We start from the raw sequence: 8,751 nt of genomic DNA, 5'->3' as shown, positions 1-8,751 counted from the left end.
ACGGGGTTATTGATTTGCGGACATGAATTGTGAGAAATTGTATTTATTGATATTTATAGACTTTATTCTTGGAATATAGGATTGGGTATCCTTTATTTGCACTTGATACTTTAAATCTCAGTGTGATCTATAAATAATTCATATATTTGATACAGTGATATGTGATAGATTTTGTTCATGAGATATTGGTAGTTTGTATATTGTAATACTGGTGATACATTCAGTTGAGGGGTCTTCCTCTATCCCCCAGGCTTAGTTGTACCCGAAGGCGCCTCTCTAGTTTTCTAGCTTCTGGATCAACAACTGGGAGGAAGAAAATAGCCTCAGTAGCTACAGATATCTTGATATGTCAGTGATATGTCAGCTGATCTTCCATCTCGTTCACTCTTTCAACTGTGACAACTGTTTTAAACTGAGACCTCAAGTCAAATCTCAGCGCAGCTCATATGGAGTGATACTGAACTCCACTGAAATTTGGGTGAAGAATCTTGGTGGCTGCAGCTGTTGGCTCACAGTATGGCCAAGGGGCATCCATTCTTCCCAGCAGCAAGGAATTCCTTCTTGCTGCCTTGCTCCAGTTTAAAAAAAACACACACACAGAGAGAAAGAGAGAAAGAAAGAACCATTTGCCTGAAGTCTTGAGCTCACTCTTCAGGACAACTTGTGACTTGTGGTTCTTCTAAAATGATCCATATCACACACCACTTCTATTACCTATCATCATACCATGTTCCCTTTGCAAATCTGCTTGCTTCAGAGATCTTGAACATATATTTGGTCTTCCTATATGATTTTGCCTCATGGCTCTCAACAAATGTAGATGCTTTGTAGTGCACGATCAATACACATTATTCCACCAACCAATATAACAACATTTCATAGACTCTGTTACTAAGATCAAAGCATATTATGAATGCATGGATTGAATTCCAATCCAGTCAAGATTTTTTTAAAGTTATCTAATAATTTGAAATTAACATTGTAAACTAATCAATATCACCTACTAGAGAAGCAAAAATATTAATGAAGGACAAATGTGCTTGATATAGAAAAAAATCATACTGCTTGAAGTGGCCATCGGTAAACCTTTTTAGACAAACTAGGACAGATCGGTTCATCTCCAAGAGACAGATGAGACAAATGATTTAAAACTTCCATTTGGCCGAGAGCAGCATATGTCTCAGTATTCTTTCTTTGTGTGAGCTAAGTAAAATCAGGAGAAACTGCACTCTCTGAAATCTGTGTAAGGCTGTCTAGATTTTGATCTTTTAAGTTGCTCCCTCTTTATGCGCACCATGTGTGGCGCTTCCCTGTGGTTTGTTATTTTTCTTCAATAGCAGAGGGAGGAAACTAACAATGCTTGGCAACCACACTGCATAGCTCAGAGTAACCATGGAAGCATTTGTCCACTTGTTAGGGCCCCTCCAGAATGATTCAGCCATTCATTGCATTGAATCAATATTGAAGCTTTTAAGAGTTATCATTTGGAAGCTGAGACAAAACTAATGAAACAAATTCTTTGTTTCTTCCTTTTAAACCCATTTCTCATATTGAGCACATTAGTCCTTGTAAACACTTTAGTGTGTTGAGATGAGCTACATTTGTGATTCTCCCTTAGAGTCTAGTCATAAGATAGTGGCATTAGCATGCCTGTGAAAGAGAATCTAAGGATTTTTGAAGCACTCTGTCCATCTTACATAGAAAATGGATCCAATTCAAAGACAAAGGCTGTAAAAGAATGGAGGAGGAGCAAATCTTTTTTAAAATGCATGGAGAAAGTACTTATATTGGAAGCCCTCTGTATATACAGTTTAGTATAGCCTCTAAAAACCCTAAAAATGTAACAAAGTCGTTGCTTTCTGTGGTTACAGACACTTCTCAAAGTCATCAGATAAAATAATATTATGTATAACAACTTAGAGCATTACCCAAATGTAAATCTAAAATAAACTTGTGCTGTACCCCCCCCCCAACCCCATACCCCCTTCATTAAAATTCTGGTTTTAACCTAACAAATGTTATTTATAAACTTTTGGTATATACAAAGAAAAGCATATGGATGTTTTGATCAAGTAAATAGCTATGATAATCGGGTATTGCCCTTACAATGTCAAAGTCTTAATGGAGGGAAGACACTGATGAAGCAAGTACTCACATGATCAATATCATGTAGTACTGATTAATTTATTTAAAATACTTATTAGTTACCTTTTCTCCAAAGATGCTCCAGGTGGTTTACAATAAAAAATACCTTTAAAAACAGACTTAGATCACAGATAAAATATATTTAAAAACAGTCCTAAATAAAAGTCTTCAGCTGCCTCCTGAAGCTAGAGAATGGGGAGGCCAGGTGCACCTTCCTGGGGAGATTGTTCCACAGTTGTGGGACTGCCACCAAAAAGGCCCTCACTCATGTACCCACCAACCAAGCTTCTTTGGTTGATGAGACAGATAGGAGGGTCTATCCTGCAATCTCAACTCCCAAGCAGAAAAGACTGTCCTTCAGATACCCTGGTCCCAAGCAATGTAGGGCTTTCAAGAATAGAACCAGCACCTTGAATTGGGCCCAGGAGCAGAGTGGTAGCCAGTGTAAAATCAAGGTCACATGTTCCCAATAGCTGGCCCCAACCAGCAGCCTAGCCACAGCATTCAGCACTTACAGCTTCCAAAGCATCTTCAAGGGTAGCCCCAAGTAGAGTGTAACTAAGGCATGGAGCACTGTGGCCTTAGTGACCTTGGGTCAGTCACAGCTTCTAGCTGTCTCAGCCCCATCCACCTCACAGGGTATTTTGTTGTGGGGATAATAACAACATACTTTGTAAACCGCTCGGAGTGGGTGTTAAGTCATCCTGAAGGGTGGTATATAAATCAAATGTTGTTAGATCTGACTGAACCAGGAATAGATGTGGCTGAGTCACCACCAAAAGCTGGGCAAGCACTTTCTGAGCCACTGCAGCCACCTGGCTTTCTAAGGTGACTGTTGTGTCAAGCAGCACTCCTAAGCTGTGAACCTGATTTTTTGGGGGGGAGTGTAACCCCATCCAAGACGGGAGATCTCACATTGCTAGTCAACCTTTTTACTAACCCGGAGAAGCTTTGTCTTGTCAGGATTAAGTTTCAGCTTGTTCAGTCATCCAACCCCATTACTGACTTCAAGCACTGGCTCAGAACATAAACACAGCATCCTTGGAATTAGATGGGGGTGGGGGAAGTAGAGTTGGGTATCATCTGAATATTATTACACCACAGCCCAAATCTCCTGATGACTTCTCCCAGTGGCTTCATTTAAATATTAAATAACATGAGGGATAAAATCAAGCCCTGTGCAGCTCCATAGGTCATTAGCCAAGTAGTAGAACAGGAGTTCCCCAGTACCACCTTCTGAGGCTGATTACCCAGATAGGACTCATACCACCATAACATGGTGCCCCGGAGTCCCAGGGTCAAGAAATGACTCAGAATGATACCATGATCAATGGTATTGAAGGCCACTGAGATTACCAATCCATTATAAGGCCAGGTGGGTGAAGAGAGGTGCAGTGGGCACTACATCAGAAAGGTAATCAAGCCAATAAACAGGGAAATGGAGATTTTATTATGCTGACTTTTTCTACAGATATTTGCAGTTTCAGTTTCCAGGAAGCCAATATTTAACCCCTGGAATACACCACAATAAATAATACAAATGTATAGTTAATAGAGAACGTTTCATATAAATGCTAGTTTTCATATCTGTTTGAAAATGACCAAGATAGAAAACAAAGTTATGCCTAATACTCAACACAACTATACATTTCATACCAGATCTTTTGGCACACGCTATGGTAACATCAAAACTTGACTACTGTAATGCACTATACATAGGTCTCCCATTTAAGTTAACTAGGAGATTCCAGTTGGTACAATATGCTGCAGCTTGACTGTTATCAGAAGCAAGAAGAAGCATGAATATCACTCTCATCCTGCAGTCACTCCATTGACTATCAGATACCATGCTCAGTTCAAGGGGTTAGCTATCATATACAAGGCTCTTAATGGCCTTGGTCCGGCATATCTATGGGACCACCTCTCTCCCTATGTCCCTACATGGCAGCTTCCCTCATCTGAACAGAGATTTCTGCAGGCGCCACCCTGCATATGGGTGAAATCAACAGCTGCCAGTACATGTGCATTCCCTGTGGTGGCCCTGTCCTACAGAATGGCCTGCCCGAGGAAGTCAGCGGAGCCCCGCTCTCCTGGCCTTCTGCAAATGGTGCAAAACTGAATTATTCAAAAGGGCTTTTTACACAGATAGGAGGGCTGTATTGTAGGGAGATGATCTCAAAGAGATGCTTCGCTAACGAGTTAGGGACCATAGACTTCACCACTATGTTGCCATAGTATTATCTATTGCTTTAAGTATGTGCTCCTATGAACTACCTGTTGCTTTAAGTATGACTCACTTGGTAGTTCTTTGTCTAATGTCAAAATTACTTATGTTCTGTTTCAGCATTTCTTTAACCTGGTATTAGATTTTTGCTAATGTTACATCTTTGTAAACTTGCATTTATTTATCTTATGGCATTGTTTATTGAAATGTCCTTGATATCGACTATGCTAATCGCACTCTATGTAATCCACCTTGAGTCTCAGTGAGAAAGGCAGACTATAAATTACATAAATATATAAAAATAAATATGCGGTATTGTCATTTAAAGATGAAATCTATAACAAAGGAATAGTACCTTACCCAAGGTTTCCTGATGGCTTCTAATAATAAAAATAAGGTAACAGCTACAAACCAGCACAGACAGGAATACTTTAAAATCCATTGATTTCAGTGCGGTCTAAGTACTACCTATAACTGTGCACTGGATTGTAGCCACTCACTTGAAAATCATTTAAGGGGAATTTACTTCCAAGTAAGACTGAGCTGTAAAATCCAACCGTTTCTTGAATTAATCTTCTACTTCTCTCACTAATCCATATGAATTTATATGTCTAAGTGGACAGTATTCCTGGTAGTAATCTTCATTAAATAAACCTCAGTAGGATTCTGATTAGATCTGTTTTAACCTAGCTCTCTATCACTGCAATACTAAACAGAGTTATATCCTTCTAAGCGTTCCTTGGATTTAGACTTTGTTTAGGATTGCACTGTTAATCTATCCAACCTGGCTTGAACATTTGGGTTTTCTCTTTAAATGCAAAACTATCCCCCATACAACCATTTTACCACAGTCTTGTGCACATCGGCAGTTTGCTATCACTAAGCTGTACATTCCCCCTAAAACTGCTCTTCAGAGGCAACAATTTCCCTTAATGTAATGCCTTTCTTCCTTGAAGAGACTACTAGCATTGTTCACTACATCTGTAACTTCTGCTTTCTAGTCGAGGCAGACAGATAACTAAGGACAAGTGAGCCGAGTTCCTATAGTTGCACATACAGGTGTCATGCAATGATTAATACTGACCCTGTTAACTCACTTAATATGCACTATTAGAATAAGTGAAGTAATTTACATGGGGAAAGAGAAAGGCTGTAATCCTATTAGTATTCATGAGTTGTGCAGCTACTGTCCTGTTCATCAAGTTGGAAATATACTCTTTTGTATGTTGATGGGAAAATGTCACTAGGTACAAATGGAGTTAGCAGGGTCACAGCAAAGCCTCCTCACTTTGTTTCCTCTAAGGAAGTGTGCTACTCTAGCAATGCTTGTTTGATCCAATAGCATGTAGCATCTGTCTAGAGAAAAGAATCAATGAAATCCCAGTATTCCCTCTTGCTATCTAAAAATAATGTTCTGCTAATAATATGTCTATAATCATCCAATTTTGTCACAAGAATTTCTGAAGACAGACTACAAACTTCTGTCAGTTTTCACCAAGAGCTTTGACCAATATAATAAAACAATCTTGCAGCAAGAATGAATCAGGGCTGACTCATCAGTTTCCTAGCTACTGACAATTTCATTTTCTTTACCACTGTGACTGAAAGCCTCGTAATTACAATCTATTCAAGATTTGTCCTGCCAAGAGCTTCAGTGACACTCACAGATGAAAGTTTCCTTCAGTTATTCAGTGTCTCTGAATAACAGTGTCTGTCACCTGAAGACACCATGAGAAAAATCAGCTGTGCTATTAAAAGGTAATCTACCTCATATGCATGCCAGATATTTTTTCCTCCATGTGTTTTCATTCTAAAGGATACTGCTATTAAATTATTAATCATTATACAAACATATTAACCAATCATATTCAACTTATAAATATTCTTATCATTTTAAAGTGATGCTATCAGCTTTATAAAGCTTTACAGAGTCACGTAAGCAAGAAAGATCTCTGCCTAGAGAAGCTTACAGTATTAATTTCAACAATGAGGAGATGCTGGTGATGGAAAGTCGACTTACAATGACCCTGTAGAGTTTTCACGGCAAGAGTCCAACAGAGGTGGTTTGCCCTTGTCTGCCTCCATAGCAACCATGGACTTCCATGGTGTTCTCTCATCTAAGTACTAACCAGGGCATAACCTGCTTAGCTTACAAGATCTGATAAGACTGGGATAGCCTTGACCATCCAGGACAAGTTGATGCTTATTTCACCCAATTGTGTATAGCACCTGTCTAGAGAAATGAATCAATTATGAGGGAGGAAAGAAAACAATTAACAAGGGAGGGAAGTTGACAAACACTATTGAAATTTCTTCTGTTTTGTTTCAGTTGCAGAGGAGGATAATCACAGCAATAAACATGAAATCAAATGACTTTCAAATGGGAGGCAACAGTCTAGTTAAGGAATTAGGTTTATCTAAACCCTTGAATTCTATATCCTCGTTCAAGCAAGTTGACACTACTTGGCTTTAACATAACAAATATCTGAAAAAGGGAGTCAAAATGTTGCAGCTTTTAAAAAAGCAACCTCTGCCCCTGTGATGGACTGCATGTTTTTTTAAAAGCCTGGAGTGCTGTACACACAGCTGCATGACTATTAAGGGTCAATCTGTCACAGAATCAGAGAGCTTTGAGCAACAGGCTACTCCAAGGGATGAGATTGAGTAGCATTCGCTGGAAAGAGGAGGGTCTGTTTTCAGTCCTAGTAGAGTGAGAGATCAAGTGTGAAGAGCTGGGAGATGGAGTCTTAACTCTGAGCAGTTTTAGCACCAGTAGAAATGGGGAAAGTTGGAAAGTAGGTGCAGATGCCCAAACAGGCCAAAGAAAGGGGAAAGATCTTCTAAGGAGAGGTGATTTCCCCTACCCAGTCAAACAGGGAGGTAGCTCTGGAGAGTTGAGAGATCCATGGTTGAGTATGGAGGCCTTCAGATTCAGTTAACAACTGCAGGAAAGCACTGGTTTGTGAAGAGAAGAGCACTGGGGTACTAGAAAGTGGGTACCAGCATTCCTAAGTCCAGAAGAGAAAGAGAATACTAAAAATATACTAGAGTGCTTGGGGAAAAACAAGGGAACCAAAGCCTTAAAGTAGGAGCCTTTAACTCTCTGTGAAGAGCTTAAGTACTGAAGTCTGTGCATGTTCTGATTTTACCTCAGAGAGAAAGAGAGATTGGATTACCTATTTATTTTTGGAATTTTTAAAATGCTTTTGGTGCCATTTCTGTTGTTTAAGGATGAGGGAATGTCATAGCCCACTTTAAATTTTTAATCACAGCTTTACGTTGTACAGAGTGCTTAATCTACATAAAAAGCTCCCTGGAGTTCTGCCTTACATAGATGTCACTTCCTTTGATATGAATAGAAACTTTCACCTGGTTTGTGTAGGCTTCAGTCCTGAGAACACTTCCTTGGGAGTAAGGCCCATTGAATACCATGGGACTAACTTCTGAATAGACTTGCTTAGGATTGTTCCCTCAGCCTGCTGGCAATGATCCTCATGCAATGGATTACAAAGGATGCACAAACGTCCGCACAGGCCCAAGACCATAAGAGAGATGGCTATTTCCTATGGTAGCCTGAGTTCAGTTCTTTTCGTTGACAAATAAGAAGAAAGGCTCTGGTTCTGTCAATCACAGTTTTATCCCTGCTCCCTTCCTCCAAGAAGTGCAGGTTGTACTTCATCTTAACAACCCTCTGGTGGTTAGATGAGATTGAGACTTAGAACATAATTCTGATTCTCCTGATAGCGTTTGGTTCTGGGTCACTCAATGAGCATCATGGCTGAGTGGGAATCTGAACACAGGTTTTTCCGTTATTCTGGCTACTCCTTTAGTTGTAAGGTAAAATGCATAAGGAAATGTAGCACTTATCCAATAGTAAGGACATGTATTTATTCAATCTGAAATTTATATCCAACCAAATAAGACACATTTGGTGGCAAACCACAATAAAATTGATCACCAAGTATTGCACCTTAGAACAGCCAATCTACGTTTACAGAAGCCCCAAAAGCACACCAATATCAGTACTACCTGTCCTTAGATTATATTTTTATTGTTTTCACTAATACTTACCTTTATATGTTCTATTACTCAAGACAGAGTTGTGTGGTAAATGGAAAACAGGAAGAGCAAGTGCCTCGAACTTCCTACCCCTTTGCATCTCCATGTAGTCCCAAATAGACTTGAATTCCTAAGAACACTTTCCAGGGAGTAAGCCCCATTGAATAGCATTCTAAGTAGACCTGCTTAGGATTGCTCTCATGACCTTCCTGTTAAGACGACCCAAGCACACAACAATTTCGTCTGTAGAAATTCGCTCCAGTACATCATGGATCTTTTTGATATCAAACCCTGTATGCAATGTAAGCCCTCCTTCAGAAAGA

The sequence above is a fragment of the Eublepharis macularius genome, chromosome 8, assembly GCF_028583425.1.
Source record: "Eublepharis macularius isolate TG4126 chromosome 8, MPM_Emac_v1.0, whole genome shotgun sequence".
NCBI lineage: Eukaryota > Metazoa > Chordata > Lepidosauria > Squamata > Eublepharidae > Eublepharis > Eublepharis macularius.
The sequence above is the reverse complement of the archived record's forward strand: the minus strand, read 5'-3'. Positions refer to the sequence as shown.